The sequence below is a fragment of the Globicephala melas genome, chromosome 4, assembly GCF_963455315.2.
Source record: "Globicephala melas chromosome 4, mGloMel1.2, whole genome shotgun sequence".
In the NCBI taxonomy this organism is placed as follows: Eukaryota; Metazoa; Chordata; class Mammalia; order Artiodactyla; family Delphinidae; genus Globicephala; species Globicephala melas.
In genome coordinates, this window is record NC_083317.1 from 79087535 (window position 1) to 79107106 (window position 19572).

Sequence of the window (19572 nt, forward strand, 5' to 3'; positions counted from 1 at the left end):
CAGGACCTTAGGCAAATCAGAGACTCAGGAAAACCAGGATTTGGGGAACCTTTGACATCCAATCTATTTCACCCTCCTCCTCCTCCTTGCATCTCATAGATGGAAAAATTAAGGTTCAGAGGAAGGTAATGCCTTCACCAAAGTCATAGCAAATAAAGTAGAGCAAGGATTTGAACCTCAGACCCAGTAAAATGATTTCCACTCAGTGTGTCATTATTATGAAGTACAAGGTAAGTGTTTAGACCCAATGGCCTCTAAGTTATCTTCCAACTGATAGACAATTACTACTCTCTTCTCTGGACCTGGAAATCTCATGAAAACATTAGTTTGGTTTTGGCAAAGATCATTCTAGCTGCTTCTCAGCCCCAGCCCAGTCCCACAAGAACAAGGCAGAGAGAAAATCTGAAAGAATGAGAGATGCTGCTATTAATCTTGTGCAGCACAGAGACTGGGAACTGCAGGCCTTGAACTAGATTTCACTGTGTTGGCTATTACTCACCTGTCCTCCGGCGTATTAATCCTGCATCTGCCTTCTCTTTATTAATGTTCCCAACTCTGCACAGTACACAGCCAGCTAGGAACTCATCCTTAGCTTCCTATAATTCATTGGATCAGAAAAGGGCAAGAGGAAACAGTGTGATGTCAGGGTCAAGTAATCTCGTACAGAAAGAACTGCAAGGGAATCCACAGCTTCTTAATAAACACAGAGAGCAGAGGCCAGCCAGAATCCTCTATTCCATGCTTCACGGAATGAACGAATAAGTCTGGCATCCACTTAAGTTTCAAGGGCATCTCACATCCCTGCGTTAACAATAGGATTGGTTTTGCCTGAAAGATAATGTCCCTTTAAATGGTGGGAAGAGAAAGGATACTTCACATACAGAGATTCCTCTCCTAAAACAGAGGTACAACTATGGAGTCAGAAGAAAGAATTCTAGCCTAGGATCTGCCACAAAAAGCTTAGACAAATCATATTCCCTCCCTGACCCCAAAATCTCCATCTCTGAGATTTTGCTAGATGGGTCCTTAAAGTTCCCTCTGCCTTTGACATTCTGACCTCTCCTTACAGGTCACTGACTCAACCCTGGAAAAGTCAAACAACAGAAGAAGAACCTCTCTATATTGCTAGTGAAGTTTACCAGAGCCTCAAAACTGAGACCCAGATTATCAAGCAGAGAAACATGAAGGAAGATAGATTTTTATTTTTTCCTTTCTAACCAGAAACTGAATGTTGCTGGGGGTAGGGAACAAGCAATGCATAAATGCCCAATCACAGTGTATATATAATTCAAATCACTAACTGCCCTTCAGGTATGTACAAGAATCAAAAGCTAAAAAGAACAACTATTTTCACACACTGAACTCTCCTATGACTTTGGGAAAGTGGCAGCAGGAGGAAGAAAGAATTGACCAAGAAATAAAATCATAGATATTAGGACATTTGACTAGAAATAATGCCATAAGCACGTGGTCCAACTCTACTTGTTGTTAGATACTGAAATGGACCCCAAAGAGGGAAAATGACTTGTCCAAGGTGACACAGCCAGAGCTGGGAGTAGAATTAGATTCTCATGACTCCCGGTTCGTAGAACATAACCCATAACACATTACTTCACTCCTGCAAGCGATGAGATTCTATCCAGGTAACTAAGAAAATAATTTCAAATACTTTGAAATAACAATAACTCAATAACAATAACTCTACCTCAAATAACAATAACTGATTTATTGGATTTAAGGCAGACTAGGGCTGCTTCTACCAAATTATAATAAACAATTCACTGTAGCAATATAGACAAGTCCATGAGAATTAACTGTGCATTATTCATCCTTGCTAATGAATCACCCTGTGGAAAACAGGGATAATCAACAGTCTACCAAAGGCAGAAGCCTGTTCTTGCTCAAGTACAGATCTTCCCTGTTAAAGAACATCAGGTATCAGCTCTAAATAGTAAACAGGGGATGCAGTTTCAGATTCCATGGAGTACAGCTTTAAATAGATTCGGTTTGGAAATGGGACATGGAACACACCACAGTCAGTGGATCAATGTTGAAAGCTGAGAAACACAATGATTACACTAATTAAGTGGGTACCTGTTGACACATCTACTGTCAAGTCTAATTATTTATTTAAACTGTTATTCTTTCTTCATTACTGCCACTGACACCAATTATTACCACAAGATTATTTTAAATTTCTTGTAGCATGCCCCCAGAATATTTACTTCTCTACCTTCCAAAGGCTATGTGAGAAGATTTTATCCTTTTTTCCCCACCCAATCTACTTCCAAAATAAAAAAATAGATGAATAGATGAATGGATAGATGGATGGATGGAGTGATAGAGAGATAGAGAGATAGATGAAATTCCTCTTTCTCAAGAGCAATTTTTCATAAGCTTTCCAGCCTTGCTTAAACTCTTCTTTGTAGCTTCAAGATGGGTTTCAGTGAGGAAGTGGGAGCAGAGTTAACCACTTTTCAAAATTTATTGTATTAATATTTAACAACTGGCATTTGGAGGAAAGTTAATATAATAACTGCAGTTTCTAAGTGAACAAATAGATCTCTGCCTAACAGAGCCACCAGAAATTATGGTATCACATGTCTACAGTACATTCTTCTCTGATGTGTTTATCCCTGAAAATACATGAAGTACATAGGAAAGGATTTTTTTGCAGAGGTGTTTTATGGACTAGAGAGGGACAAAAAGATGGGCAGGAGTCACTCCTGTATTTTTGGCTACCAACTTTTTTTTTAGTAAACCTCTCTTTTGTAGAAACGAGCATAAAGCCTAAACAACACAAGTGGCTTCTAGGTCTGATCTGCTCACAGAAGAGTTTCACAGTCCCTATGTGCCCCCTCACCAGCCTTCTTTGCACATGACCTCTTCTTATTCCATGTGTATGATGAATATCAGCTTTGAAAACCGTATTAATGTAACACCAAAATTTCCACTCACTTCTAAATTGCTAACTCCTGCAAATATGGGTCAGTACCAACAAACCTCAATTCTTTCAAAGGTCTGTGTAATTAAAATTATGTTTAAACTACTATATATAAAATTGATAATTAATAAGGACCTACTGCATAGGAATTCCCTACTGCAGGGAACTCTACTCAGTACTCTGTAATGGCCTATATGGTAAAACAATCTAAAAAAGAGTGGATGTATGTATATATATAACTAATTCACTTTGCTATACACCTGAAACTAACACAACATTGTAAATCAACTGTACTCCAATAAAAATTTTTTTTCAAATTATGTTTGGGCTTCCCTGGTGGCACAGTGGTTGAGAGTCTGCCTGCCGATGCAGGGGACGCGGGTTCGTGCCCAGGTCCGGGAGGATCCCACGTGCCGCGGGGCAGCTGGGCCCGTGAGCCGCGGCCGCTGAGCCTGTGCGTCCGGAGCCTGTGCTCCGCAGCGGGAGAGGCCACACAGTGAGAGGCCCACGTACCGCAAAAAAAAAAAAAAATTATGTTTAAGATCATGGAAAGAGGGACTTCCCTGGTGGTTCAGTGGCTACGACTCCAAACTCCCAACGCAGGGGGCTTAGGTTCGAGCCCTGGTCAGGGAACTAGATCCCACATGCATGCCGCAACTAAGAAGCCCGCATGCGGCAACTAAGAGATCCCACGTACCGCAACTAAGACCTGGCACAGCCTAAATAAATAAATAAATATTAAAAAAAAAAAGATCATGGAAAGAACATACCTAAGGGATAATCAAAATATTCATCAGTACAAATGTTTACAGTACTTGAAATGCTGATATCAAATCTTCCACAAAGTTGCTATTCTATAGGGCCTGCAGTTAGGATCACCATAGTGACTATTTCACCTCTTTTTGGCTAAGACTTCTAGAAGATTAGAGAGAGCATAAAGGAGCTAGCTGGGAAGTACAGATATCAGATGGTTATCTGCAGAGGAAAACTCACATTTTCCAAATTTTAAAACTTTTTATGCTTCCTTAAACACATAAAATAAATTTTATGCTTCCTTATTTGTTTTTTTAAACTTGTCTCCGTTTTCTTTTTTTTTTTAACATATTTATTGGAGTATAATTGCTTTACAATGGTGTGTTAGTTTCTGCTTTATAACAAAGTGAATCAGCTATACATATACATATATCCCCATATCTCCTCCCTCTTGCATCTCCCTCCCACCCACCCTATCCCACCCCTCTAGGTGGTCACAAAGCACCGAGCTGATCTCCCTGTGCTATAAGGCTGCTTCCCACTAGCTATCTATTTTACCTTTGGTAGTGTATATGTGTCCATGCCACTCTCTCACTTTGTCCCAGCTTACCCTTCCCCATCCCTGTGTCCTTAAGTCCATTCTCTACATCTACATCTTTATTCCCGTCCTGCACTTAGGTTTTTCAGAACCTTTTGTTTTTTTTGAGTCCATATGTATGTGTTAGCATACAGTATTTGTTTTTCTCTTTCTGACTTACTTCACTCTGTATGACAGACTCTAGGTCCATCCACCTCACTACAAATAACTCAATTTCGTTTCTTTTTATGGCTGAGTAATATTCCATTGTATATATGTGCCACATCTTCTTTATCCATTCATCTGTCAATGGACATTTAGGTTGCTTCCATGTCCTGGCTATTGTAAATAGAGCTGCAATGAACAATGTGGTGCATGACTCTTTTTGAATTACGGTTTTCTCAGGGTACATGCCCAGTGATGGGATTGCTGGGTTGTACGGTAGTTCTATTTTTAGTTTTTTGAGGAACCTCCATACTGGTCTCCATAGTGGCTGTATCAATCTACATTCCCACCAACAGTGCAAGAGGGTCCCCTTTTCTTCATACCCTCTCCAGCATTTATTGTTTGTAGATTTTTTGATGATGGCCTTTCTGACTGGTGTGAGGTGATACCGCACTGTAGTTTTGATTTCTCTAATAATTAGTGATTTTGAGCATCCTTTCATGTGTTTGTTGGCAATCTGTATATCTTCTGTGGAGAAATGCCTTTTTAGGTCTTCTGCCTATTTTTGGATTGGGTTGTTTGTTTTTCTAATATTGAGCTGCATGAGCTGCTTGTAAATTTTGGAGATTAATCTTTTGTCAGTTGTTTCATTTGCAAATATTTTCTCCCATTTTGAGAGTTGTCTTTTTGCTTGTTTATGGTTTCCTTTGCTGTGCAAAAGCTTTTAAGTTTCATCAGGTCCCATTTGTTTATTTTTGTTTTTATTTCCATTTCTCTAGGAGGTGGGTCAAAAAGGATCTTGCTGTGATGTATGTAATAGAGTGTTCTGCCTATGTTTTCCTCTAAGAATTTTACAGTGTCTGGCCTTACATTTAGGTCTTTAATCCATTTTGAGTTTATTTTTGTGTGTGGTGTTAGGGAGTGTTCTAATTTCATTCTTTTACATGTAGCTGTCCAGTTTTCCCAGCACCACTTATTGAAGAGGCTGTCTTTTCTCCATTGTATATTCTTGTCTCTTTTATCAAAAATAAGGTGACCATATGTGCATGGGTTTATATTTGGGCTTTCTACCCTGTTCCATTGATCTATATTTGTTTTTGTGCCAGTACCATACTGTCTTGATTACTGTACCTTTGTAGTATAGTCTGAAGTCAGGGAGCCTGATTCCTCCAGATCCGTTTTTCTTTCTCAAGATTGCCTTGGCTATTCTGGGTCTTTGTTAAACTGGTCACTGTTTTCTTGACAAACTCAAGAAGAATGTATTCTTCTGCCAAAGTCCCAACTCCTTCACACTGGTTCCCCAGGAGAGTGGAATGAAGACACTATAGGCCCTGGGTTTCGAAAGACTCTAACTCATGTCCTGTATTCTTAAGATTTTTTTTGTTGTAGCCTTAGATTATGTCCTTTTGAGATGTGTTTTGGGCAGTTAAGAGGCAGTGACAGACCCAACGAGTAAAGTTTGGCCCCTTCAGAGCCAGGTAACACTGGTAGCATAGTGTAGTGAAAAATGCACTCAATCGACAGCCAGGAAACTGGAGAGAAAGCCCTCCTGCTATATACTCACTGGGGATACAAGAAGGCACTAGATAAGAACATCCTAGGTAGAGAACAAACATATGGATACCAAGGGGGAGCGGGGGGGCAGGGAGGGAAGACTATGATACTATTATACATAGTATCAATAGTGTACATATGTCAATCCCAATCCCAATTGGAAGATTGGGATTGACATATATACACTATTGACACTATATATAAAATAGATAACTAATGAGAACCTACTGTATAGCACAGGGAACTCTACCCAATGCTCTGCGGTGACCTAAATGGGAAGGAAATCCAAAAAAGAGAGGATATATGTATATGTATAGCTGATTCACCTTGCTGCACAGCTGAAACTAACACAACATTGTAAAGCAACTATACTCCAATAATTAATTTAAAAAAAAAAAAAAAAAGGCCATCCTAGGACATGGCATACTGTGGACACTTAAATACTTCCAAGGTGCCCAGACTTTTGTGCTTTTGATTTGAACCTTAAAAAGCTAGGAATTGAAAGAGAAATCAAATCAAGAAGACATAAAACGGGCAAAGTTCACTGTCTTGGCCATTTTTCAGGTTTTGATCCTCATGAAATACCTTACTATTTCTTCTGTTGGGAGTGAAATCTACCTTAAACTTTACTGGCTAAGATGCCTACCAGCATTTCATAAACTTGATGATGCCAAGCTTCTCTTACCTTGGACAGCTAGCTCTTGGAATGATCAGTGGACACAAGGTTCAGCAAACTGCAATGCTAGTGTCTGTAAATGAAACAGGTAAAGGTTACTCTTAGGTTCCAAGCTCTTATTTATTCATTAACAATCATAAACTCTTCTATCTATACCACAGTTTCTTGTTTGCAAAACACTTTCACATTCATTATCTCATTTCACCCCATGACAACCTGGTGAAGAAGCAGGAAGAGATTATTCTACCCACTTCTTAGGTGAGGAAACAGAAGCTCACAGAGTGAAAAGGAGGATGAGAAGGGAACTAACATCTCTCGATTAACTTCACAAATGTCATGGGAAATGGGTATTACTGTCTTGATTTTACAGATGTGAAAACTGAAGTTCAGAAAAAGTAGGTAAATTGTCCAAGACTACATAGTACAGTACATGGCAGAGTGAGAGTCTGAACCCTCTGAGCTCTGCCTGTTCGTCCAGTGGTCTTTCCTTTATACCTAGGATATTAGGTGGGAAAACACAAGGACAACTCACTGACTAGATCCACTAGACTTAGTGGAAGAGGGAATAATGAAATAAAACCAGCTATTTGATTGATGTGAAGAAGTAGCAAAAACACATGGGATTTAGAGCCAGTCAGACCTGTCTTCCTCTTACCAATGGTCTTAGGCAAGTTCCTTAAGCCCCAAATGTCAATTTCCTTACACGTAAATGTGGCACATAATACCTACTTCATAGCCAAAGATGAGTTAAACTTTTTGTGGAAGATTCTCCTACATTATTTCATATTTATCGGCATGGACAGCGGTGGTATAAAAAACGGTAACATTTCTTCCTATGAGCCCACACTTATATGATCAAAGAATGATGCTCTAAGCACACAAGGCTAGAGGATATCTCTGGGTTGGGTATTTGCTTGATTTGTGACCCTAGTTTTAAAATACCACAATATTTATCTAGATCAATCTTAACATGGTCTCACCTAACAGCAGCACAAAGAACTTTTGTTCCAAATGACAAAACCTCAAAAGTTAAGAATCACGTGTCCCCTCAACCCCAAAAAGCAAAAAAAACTGCTTTAGGTGAATGGCCTGAAGGTTTATCACAGATCATTCTAAAGTTTGTGCCTGTATCGTGCTTTAGGTTCAGAGAGATGGAGCTTCCAACAGGAGTGCAAGAACAAGGGGATTTGTTTTAACATAAGGATAGATTTACTGAGAAGTAAAGACCTCTGAGAAGTTTTATGAATATATCCCATTTTCATACAGGGCTCAAATCAGATGATATGAATAGAGCATGGTTGATAGGATACTCTGCAAGAAACTCTTATCATATGCCACCAATATCAAAACATTAATCATCTTTAGCATTATGCTTTATAGTTTGAAAAATATTTCATGACCATGTTTTCTCAAATCATCCTCGACATAACCCCAATGAAACCTTACTACCCCAATTCCACCAATCAGGAAACCAAACTTCAAAAATCACGTGGTTAACATGGAACAGATAAAAGTTTAACCTTGTATCTTGATCCCCAAACAAGTAAGGACTCTTCTACTACACGATGTAGGCTTCCATTTGGGGGCGCTCTATTTGGAGGGAAAGGTAAAATGAGTATATACCCAATAAAAGTCCATTGTCAAGGCAGCAAAGCACATTTAGTATTGAGTCCTGCTTCACTGGCAAGTGAAAGGAGAGAGACTTCACATCTGTGGTCTAACCAGAAGGTGACACATTACTAAGCTGAGGCAAAAGACGGTTCGATGCAGGGTTACCATGAACACTTTCTCAGCTCTCCCCAGTGAAGTTTCAGAGATGCGACATCCTTGAGCAAGCTATTGAAACACAAGCCACAGAAACAACAGAAGGCTGTACCACTGAATTTTCGTAAAGGGGTCTCCATCACTAAGTTTCATCTCACACCGCAGAAAAGCTGAAACCTTCTATCTAAGAAGTTCACCGTCCTCTTCTCACACGGTTTGAGTGGCACGTGTCCTCAGTAACTCGAGTATTTTCCAATGCAGTGGAGTTCTCCACTAGACCCATAAAGACATCTGGGACAAATAACAAATCCCACTCTAGCGTCTTGGTAATAAAGTCAGTTATCTTCGGCTGCCTCTGTAGATTTTATGACTGCTGGCCCAGAACCTGGCAGGTCTGCATCCTCTATCAAATCACCCATCCTCTCCCAAGAAAACTGTTCTCATCTCCAGAAGAAATTTCAACCAAAAATAAAGAAATCAGGATGATCAACCTCTAACTTACAAAATTTCAACTTATTAATTCGAATCAGTGCAAAAGCAAGACTCACCAAACCTAGCTGGGACTAGTATAAAATAATTCATCATTTCTACTATATTTGGGGGGAAATAGGAGAGAACAATGGAGCCAAATGAAGAGAGAGAGAGAGAGAGAGAGAGAGAGAGGGAGGGAGGGAGGGAGGGAGGGAGGGAGGGAGGGAGGGAAGGAGGGAAGGAGGGAAGGAGGGAGGGAGGGAGGGAGGGAGGGAGGGAGGAAAGAAAAATGATGGGGAATAAGGAAAAAAGAAGAGAGGAATGGGAGGACATGAGAAATGAAGAGAGCAGAGAGACCTATTTCGACAGGTTTTTCACAAACCATGGTAACCTCTGGATTGACCACTGCACCCCAGAACATTTTTTAGGCAACATAACTCTAGATGATGATCCTGACATTAGGAACAAAAATTCCAACCAAATGGCATGAGAATCATTAAGGTCAATGTATAGATGCCCCTTAATACTTGATACTTTACAAGTGCTATAGTACAAATGAGCAGTTGACAGAGCTTTGTAAAAACTTCCTCTAAGCCAATAAACAAGTAAGTCTTCAGTCTTGTGGTCCCAGATTTTCTTTCTGAACAAGGGGGGTTATCTTAAAAAGAACACTGGAATGGGGATTGAGGACCTGGGTTCTGGTTTTAGCACTACAATTCCCAAGTCTTTTAAATCAGAAGTTGTATTAAATATACATTTTTCTACTTCTCTTTCCATGAGTCTTGATCATGGTTGTCCCTAAACCACTGTGAAAAGGCGAAGAATTATTTTGTCTAGACTTTGTGCATTTTGTTAAGTTTTATGGATTGGTAAAGGTGGTGGTGAGAGGATTACTTATAACTTAAACAATGTCATAATCTTAAACATGATTATTAGGAAGTCTGACCCCAAAAGCAACTGAAATGTGAGATTAGGCCAAAGGCTTTAGATGACAGACATGGAATGTCCTTCATTCCCATCATCAAATCCCGTATGAAGAACATTTTTAAATGCACGCTCACCTGATACCCTAAGACATTTATCAAGAATACAACGTACTCCATGGCTTATGAACAATTTGGTTGTCTCATTAAAGTAATGTTTGCCAGTACTTAATTGCTTCCCTCCCTGATTTTAATTTCCTCACCTGTCAGCATCTATCAAAGGCACTGAGATCTTCTGACATCCTGGCTGATTGTGTTGAAATTAATCATATTTTTAAAAAGTAAATTGCATGGCCTAAAGGTAATGCTCATCTTCTTCATGTGATATTTATAAGGGTTCTATCAATGGAACTTATAATCTAGAAATTAAATCAGAGGCTTTAGGAATGCTAAGCAGAAATATAAGTAGCTCACAAATTTCCAGCACTGGACTTCAGAAGATCGGTACTTTAAAAAATGCAATCTACAAGTGTTTACTGAACATATAGCACTTGCCAGCAGTCACTACTGGGTAAACAGAAGAAAGTAAGACAGAGCTACCTCAGAAAGTTTAAGAAACAAGTGAAAATTATTTAATTAAGCTGAATTGACCTTGACAAAGTAGCCAACAATCTGGTCACTCAAAAGATACATTTTGTATTTTCAACTGTGATCAGTTATATATATTGTGTTTTCACATGGGTTAATGATTTTATTCTTCACCTCAAGCCAATGAGGTGAAATTGGTATTACTGTTAGTATTACAATATTGCTACAATAGTAGCAATATTCCTATTTGACAAGTGGCAAACGTGAGGCACAGAGTAGAGAAGGGACTCTTCCTTAGGTACCTGGTTATGGGCAGAGCTGGTCTGCGATCTAAATAAAATCAGACAATACAGTATGATCACTTTGACATAAAGAGAGAAAAAATTATTTGTAAATCCTCCATACATAATTATTCAGTGCTAATTCTTGTGCTAATATCTATCTGTAACAATGCTTAAGATACTCACTAAGGAAACCCACAGGCACTAACCTGTTCTATAAGAACAGGTGAGATGAGATGATGGATGGGGAAAGACTTTGTAATGTGTCCTACCATCATGAGATTATTTTTATGTATTTATGTTATTATTCCTACTTTGGAATACAGAAATACGCATTCATGCAGTAATTAGGTCCCAAACACTAGTTCTAAGGCCCCTAAACTAACCAGAAAAAAGGCAAATGTTGCATGTATGAAATTCTGGGCAGCAGGGGTGGGGAAGTCAATGATAACACATAGAACTCAGAAGTTGGCTTTATAACCAAACATAACTAACCCCTAGTATATGGGTCTTATCTTTCCAGTGGACTCTAAGCCCCTACTCAGCCTTTAAGCGTATCTCCTGCTATGAAGCTTTTCCTGACCCAAAGGGGTTTGGTGAAGCAGTCTCTCCAAAGATGACCATAATGCCTAGTTTCATATCTAGATCACTAAAATTACCACACTGTATTATAACTTTTCCTTGATTCTATGTATTGAAGGAGAAATCTTGTCCAATTCAATTTCTTGAAACCAAACCTCAAATCCAGAATCTGGTCCTTAGCAGGTACTCAAGAAAATGTTTACTGAATGACTACATGAACAAATGATAAAAGTGTTCTATGTAATTCCTATAGCATTTAGATCAATACATGTCATATAACAAGTACTTAGTAAATGTCGGTTGAATTGAAATTAACTGAACAGTTAATTTAAAAAGCATATTGTTCAACTAAATGATTCTAAAAGCTACTAAGTAAGTGATTCAATGAAAAGTTAAGTAACCTGCAGTGGCCCAGCCATCATTAACCCAGTAGATGGGTGAAGAAATGTTCTTCACAAGAAGAATAATAAAGGCTGAACATATGAACAGAAATGTAGGCAGGAGTTGAGAAAATTCATGCAGAGGAAAACAATACTTGTCAAGAAAACCATGTTAAATGATATAAAATTTAAAAATAGAGAGGGAAAATAATCTAGAGATAATGAAAATTTCTTTTAAGATTATAGGTATAAATAAAATCCAAACAAGGAACAATGGAAAGAGGAAGGAGAGATTCTTGAAATAATGAATACTAAAAACCAGGTCATATGTGGGTGAAAAAAAAATCAAAGACAGAACGGTGTGTGTGTGTGTGTGTGTGTGTATGTGTGTGTGTACACACACACACATATATATATAAATATATAAAACTATATATATATATATAAAACTGAATCACTGTGCTATACACCTGAAACTAATACGATATTGTAAATCAACTCTACTTCAATAAAAAAATTAAAGATTTTTTTAAAAATTGATCAAGTCAAAAGTAATATCTATTACATGCTATGTTTCTACAACTGAGCTAAGCCCTTCACATATTTTAATCCTTAAAAATATGCTTATAAGTCATTATATTTCCCTCTTGCATCTGAGTAAAGGAATGCTTAGAAAGAGTAAGTCATCTGATCAAGTTCACACACCTAGTAAGTTATGGTACTAAAATTCATATCCCAGCTTTTAGGCCCCCAAACTCATACTGTTCTCAGTATAATAACAAAGAAAAGAAGTCAGTTTGAAAGGGGCATTTAGAGTTGGATGGCAAGATGGAACTCTAGAAAGTGGTATGAAATAGGGAAGGCGTAAAGAATATGAGCATCCTGGGACATAAGTAGCAAGAAGAAGACTGAAGGAGGAATGAAGATGGTTGGGGAATCAAAGCTATCTTGAGGTATCTGAGGATGTGTCCTGTATAAGTCATATTATACTCCTGAATAATCTACAATGCTGGAACTATTAGGGTTGAAATGATAGAAAATCCAGTTTCAGAGCAATGCAAAGGAGAACATGAAACATGAAACTGTCCAGCAGCAGAACCAATTGCCCCCAAAGAATTACAAGTGTTCAAGTAGAGGCTAAGTGGCCATCTGCCAGGAAAGGAATGCATGACATTTGGTGGGAGGGACTCGACATGAGAAGGGGGGCCAGTGCAGCTCTGTGTTTCAGAGATTTAGCTGGCCAATACTGAGACATAAACGACAGCTCAGGGCTTCCCTGGTGGTGCAGTGGTTGAGAGTCCACCTGCCGATGCAGGGGACACGGGTTCGTGCCCCGGTCCGGGAAGTTCCCACATGCTGCGGAGTGGCTAGGCCCGTGAGCCATGGCCACTGAGCCTGTGCTCCACAACGGGAGAGGCCACAACAGTGAGAGGCCCGCGTACCACAAAAAAAAATAAAAAATAAAAAAATCTGAAGAATGTCCTTTGAAGAAGAGATAAAAATAACATCCACTCAACACACCCATGGAGCTCCTAGGATACACCAAGCATAGGACAGACCCAAGCTCCAGAAGTTCTGACAAGACAGCGGAAAACACTGTGAAGAGTTAGAACTATTGCTAGGCAATTTCTGAGCCTAATAAATGGCTGGGAAAAACCATAGCTACAAGTCTAAAAAAGAAAGAAAAAAGACTTAATGGTTTGCAAGTAACTAAGGACCGGAAACATCAGTTTTGTGGAAAGAAAAGGAAGTTACCAAAGGCCTAGGTTTAGGGAAGAGTTGATTCACAGGGGTGACCAAAGGCCAAATCTGATCACATTTTGGGGTAATGAAAACAGACATGGGGGAAGAATCACAAAGTTAGAAAACAAAGTTTAGCTCACAAAGTTCACAGGTAAGGGAAAGCAATCATTGTTGGATGAGAAATAGGAAAAAATGACATCTTGCAAAAGAACATCCAACTTATTTGAAAATGAGAGAACAATACATTTGAGGGTCTGCAAACCTACTTTTACGGCTTGCCAGACATACTCATTTTCATACACTGCAACTGCTTTCAACCTCCAACCTCCCTCAAAACTACTCTAAAACAGGAGGAAGGTATTAAAGAGAAAATGCAATGCCTAGGTCTGGTTCTACTGCCTCTCTCAGCATCCTTCATTACAATTTCAAAATCTGACCAATTTTTATTGAAGAAGACATCACATGAAACATTAACATAAGCAAAAGCAAAATTAAGAGTAATTTTTATTGGACAACCTCCCTCCTTCAGGGAAGTGGAGAAGGGAAGAGAGAGAGAGGGAAAGAGGGGGAGAGAGAGGGAGAGAGAGAGAGGGAGAGAGGGAGAGAGGAAGAGAGGGAGAGAGGGGGAGAGAGAAAACAAGCTTTAATAGAGAATTGAAGGTCGAGGGTGGCTGGCCGGTGAGATGACTTGTCGTGATATGAAAGATAATGGTTGTGTGTACAATTTCCTTTCCTGTGACTTTTAACTAATCTAGGTGAAGAAGGAAGTCGTTGCTTCAGCCCAAACTCACTGATTCTTTTCTCCCCACAAAGCTGGAATTCTAAACCAGAAAATGAATAAGCAGTCAACTGCTCCCTCACCTTCTCTCCACTCAGCAAAGACAAAGCATGCTGTTTAAAGAGGCAGCAGTGGTAACTACTGAAATATTGAAAAGCAGAAGAGAGAGCAGTGGTGAAGTGGTGAGTACAGAGAAGGGAAAATATGCAAAGGGTTTAATATGCAAAAAATATAGAAATCTTCCTAAATATGTTCAATAATTATATGCTTTGGCATCACCATATTCACAAAAGAACGTCACGAACATCTACCTTGAAATTTCTGAAACTGAAACAGGAAAATAAAAGAAAAAAAGAAAGAGGAATGCACTAACAACTGAGTTCTTGTCCCTGTTCTACCACTAACGGGTGGGGCTGTCTTGGGTTGGTCTTTTCCAGATCCCCTCTGTCATAAAATGCAAAGACTGGATTAGATCAGTGACTCTCAGTGTGTGATCCATAAACTCGTAGGTCCTCTAGACCTTTTCAGGAAAGTGTAAGTTCATAATACTAAGACGTTATGAATCTTTTTCACTGCGTGGAATTTACACCAATGGTGCAAAAGCAATAAGTGGGTAAAAATGGCTGGAGTTTTAACATGAATTAAGGAAGCGGCACCAGATGTACTGATAGTCATTGTACTTTTCACCACCAAGCACCCACAGTAAAGGGGGGGTTCAGGGGGACTGTTTCACTTAAGACTGTCCTTAACGCATTAAAATTCCTTAATTTTATTAAATCTCGGTCCTGAGGTTTTCACATCTTCTTCATAAGACTGATACATCTTTTTAATATTCTGTGTGAGATAGTAGGAAGTATTCACAAAGCACTTCTGCTGAATCCCAAACTATAATGGTTGCCTCCAAGAAACACACATGTGTGATTGTTTATACTGAGAGATGAACTAACAGCTCTTTGCATGAAACACAGTTTTTATTTGAAAGAATGACGGACAAACTGTGGTCATTCTGACTTGGTCATATCATACATTTTCTCAAAAATAAACCAAAAGAACCTATCATTTCAAGAAAAACAACTAACAGGATTTATTGTCGTTGATAAAACTCAAATGTTAAAGTGAAAATTAGAATTTTTAAAACCTTGCATCTACTATTATGCACTTGACATCTTCCTAATACTTAAAATACTTTTTTGATGAAATCAGTGGTGATATTAATGAATGTAATTGTTTTTTTAAATGCTAAAGAATAAAACATGTCAACATTTGGAAGATATGCGTAACTCCGTGAACCAAATAACCAGTGAATGATGTTACACAATCAAAGGTGAAAATCAATTCAAAGTAAAAATTAGACCAGTGGATTTTAATATAATGGATTATAAAAAGAAAAAGATTTATTGATATGAGTTCAGACTTCACATTGCAACTAAACTTTAAGAAACTACCACTTGTCAAATTTTGGTGTATTATCAAAGAAGAAAATCCACAATTACCTCTTTTTTACTTCCTTTTCCAATCCTTTCTGTAAATCCTTTCTGGATTTTCTTCATAAATTTTAATCAAAATACATGTTGCAAAAAAATACAACGCAGAGGTAAGAATCCAGTTGCCACTTTTTTCACTAATTTCTTTATTTTGGAAAATGTACTTATTCTCATACAAATATTTTTATTAAAATATTGGTTTTATTTTTGTTTAATTTCTAAGATAATGAATAGCATTAGCTATCACTCACATAAACAAAAACTCATTTTTAAGAGTGTAAATAGGTCCTGAGACCAAACCACTGGACTAGATGGGATTTATGTCTGCTCCCTTCCCACCTCGTACTAATCTTCTTTGGTTCTAAACCTTTAGGGAAGATACAGAGTGGCCTCAGTTCTGTGTTCAGATCCTGCTACCTGTTTACCTTAACGCAGCTGCAATGTTAGTGAGCATTTAGGAACACTGAAACATCTGTATGGCTTCACCATGGAGTAGTCCTTTGGTTAGTCAACAGACATTCACTGGGTGCCTTCCGTGGGGCAGCCTCTGGTTAATACAGCACGCGGACCAGAATCCAGACTCCATTACTACTTAAGGGATGCTCTTGGTCAAGATACAAAACCTCTCTAAACTTGTTTCTTTAATGTAAAAAAGCATTAGGACCCACTCAAGGTTACTGTGTCGCTCCAGTGAAATGATCCACTGAAAAGCTTAGTATACACAGCACCTGGCCTATAGTAAAAACTCAGTAAATCGTTACCAACTGTTATTATAACTAGGATGTCCCTTACCAAAACAGACTGTTTGCCATGAACATGAAAGAAATAAAAACAGTTTAACATACATATTATCAGGGGCTTAAAACTCAAACCCAGTTACCAAAGCATTCAGCTCCATGGAAACATAGAAGCAAAATTATCCAGGAGCTCTTGTTTCTCACTTCAAGAACAAGAATCTGGGGAGTTCCCTGGTGGCCTAGTGGTTAGGATTCCAGGCTTTCACTGCCATGGCCCGGATTCAATCCTTGGTCGGGGAACTGCTATCCTGAAAGCCGCAACGAGGCCAGTAAATAAATAGATAGATAGATATAAATAAGTAAATAAGAAAATAAATAAATAAAATGTCATTATGTTTTTTTTAAAAAAAAAAAAGAACAAGAATCTGTCTGTGACCAGGAATGAAATCAGGGTTGTAATAATGACCCAGCCGCTGCATAATTGCCTAAACTTTCTGTGGTCAAACGAGCAAGCAGTTCATACTCAGCATCATTCTCAGCACTGTGGTGACAGGACAAAGGACAAGAGGGGAGTGAGGATTCAAACCAAGTTCCCGATTAGACAAAACTTTGACTTTTCCTTTGTTGGAGCAAAAAGTCATGTTCATTTTATCTCTTTACTCCACTTCATTTGAAACACAAAAGGAATGAGGTTGGGGAAAAATAAGGATGCTTGTCAATCATGGTCAGACCAAAAGTGAAAAAAGATGCCCTAATATTGCTAAGAATGGATTATAAGTAGGAGAGAGGAGGTCCTTGATACGTTTCTTTCTTTTTTTCTTTTTTTTTGTTTTTTTTTTTGACCGCATGGCACGGCATGCAGGATCTCAGTTCCTGGACCAGGGATGGAACCCATGCCCCCTGCAGCGGAAGCGCATGGAGTCTTAACCACTGGACTACCAGGGAAGTCTTGATAAGTTTCTTTAAATAAAAAATATAATCTGGAGGAACAGACAAAGGCACACTTACCTCCAAATTTTTATAAATATTTAAAGGTACTAATCATCAAACTAGTTATATCGATGAGGCCCAAATTTCACTTTTAAGGGAAAAAAAAAGATGTCTTTTTTTCACTTTATTTCATTAACTCTAAGTATAACCACTTCTAGTGTCAATATCTTACTAGCCTGATAAGACTTCAACTGCTGATTTAATAGAATGATGTAAGTTATGCTTCCAGAATAATGTATAGAAACGATCATGCCCCCTTAACAGCACTTGGATCTTCAATCAGGAAATTCAATTTTAGCTGCAAAACTATGTTTTGGCAAAAGTGCAATTGAACTCAGTGTACTTGTCACATTTCTAAATATACTCCAGTCACCATGACAACAAGGGAGACTGATGGATCGCTTAAAAGAGTACGGTATATTTAATTGTCAGCATTTTAAACTGACTCAGAAAAATGCTGTGTGATAGGTCTACTCACCATGGTTACTGCCGGCTGAGTCCATAATAATCAAAGGTTCACATACACACGTCGATAACGTGCGCACAAAGAACATAAAACTCAGAAGGCCCTGTATTTCCTACCAGGCCAATCGCCAAACTTAAGGCTTTAGAAAGACTTGTTCTCATTAAGGTGCCACCCAAGAACCTCTCTCCCAGATTTTCAGGACCTGCATCTGTACCCAAGGCCACTAGAGCAAATCCTAAATCAGATTCCAATGCCTGCGCCACCTCTTAGACTAAAGATAAAGACTAACTTAAGGTTAATTTCTCCTGGAACATATCTGGAATAGGGAGGAAAGAGACTCTTCTTTCCTTGCATGTGGATTTGTTTCCAAATGACAATCTTCTGGGACCCATTCATTCCCTAAATAACCGTTTCCCAAGTGCCTCTCCTATGTAAGGCAATCTTCCACAGGCTGGGGATACAGTGCCAACAGACAAGGTCCCCACCTTTAGATAGCTGACATCCTAAAACAGGAGGAAGATAAAGGTATCAATAAATAATACTTCAAGAGAATGAGATAATCCAATTACCTAATCCATTAGAGTATACTATAAGCAGTGCCTGGTGTATAGTAAGTACTCAGCAAGTATGCAGAAAGGTCACAAGGGGAAGTCATAAAAGTATCGAGTTTCAGACTCTACTGCCATAGTCAAGGTTATGAATGGTGACTTCGACTGGGTCACTACTCTATCCCAGTGCTTTTCCACAGCGCACGCTCACCTGCTTAACCACCTCTTACAAAAGAGGTAGTGAGAACAATCAAAACCAGGAAATATTCCAGAGGCAGAACAAACACACACTGGCCAAGCAGAGCAAAGGGGGTAGGTGGTAGCAAGTGGCATTGGATGTAGGCCATGCAGCCCGGTAGGGAATGTGCCCCAGGGTTCAGCAGGTCTGGAAGGTGCTTGAGATGCTGCCTGTCTAGCAAGCTAAGAGGCTTGACGGTGATGCTGTTGCTTGGGGAACCACAGTTTGAGAACAAAGGTTCTAGGAGAGTCTGGAGGCAGGAACACCAGTCAGGCAGGAGGCAATGAGAACGTGTCTTAGGGCAATAATAGGTGGAACCGAGAAAAGGGAAAATATCCCAGAGATGCAGCAAAAAAAGATAATATCCAAAACTTGAGGCCGAACGATCCATGAGCGCAAACATAAAGGAAGATGGCAGAAGTGATTCCAAGCTTTCTTTAATGACTTTGTTCACTCAGTAGATAGTTTCCATCTTTCTAATACAAAGCCCTTTCACAACTAATGTTTCCTGTAGCCACAGTCTATCCCTATAGGGCAGCATCAAGGAAAATGATTGTGGTGACATAATAACAATAACAATAGCAAACACAATACCAGTCATTTATTGAGAGCTTATTCTGTGCCAGGCACCTTACTCCATGTGCTACCGCCAGTACTGATACTGTCCTATCCCTGTTTCACAGGAGATGGAACTGAAACTCAGCATGTAGACTCGCCCAGAATCACTCCTGCTTCGGCTGGACTCAAACACAGGAACGGACCGTATAATCCATGACCTTCACCTCAATCCTGCCTGCGAAGTTCAATCTATAGGAGAATTAGATGCCCATGTAGGGCATGCATCCTCAAAGTCAGAGTTCTCTTCTAATATGACTAAGCTTTAAGACTGCAAGTGGCAAAGCTTGATCCATGGACTCTATCTAGTAGCAT

At 39.0% G+C, this 19572-nt stretch overlaps 1 protein-coding gene across 2 annotated transcripts in view; it reads right to left on the bottom strand.

Moving 5' to 3' along the window:
* LPP (LIM domain containing preferred translocation partner in lipoma) overlaps positions 1 to 19572 on the bottom strand; it is a 681585-nt gene that overhangs the window by 495528 nt on the left and 166485 nt on the right. For both annotated transcript variants that reach the window (XM_030860949.3, XM_060298293.2), the window contains one exon: positions 6679 to 6742. The gene's annotated coding sequence lies outside the window, so the exon portion shown is untranslated. The remainder of the gene's footprint in view (positions 1 to 6678; positions 6743 to 19572) is intronic.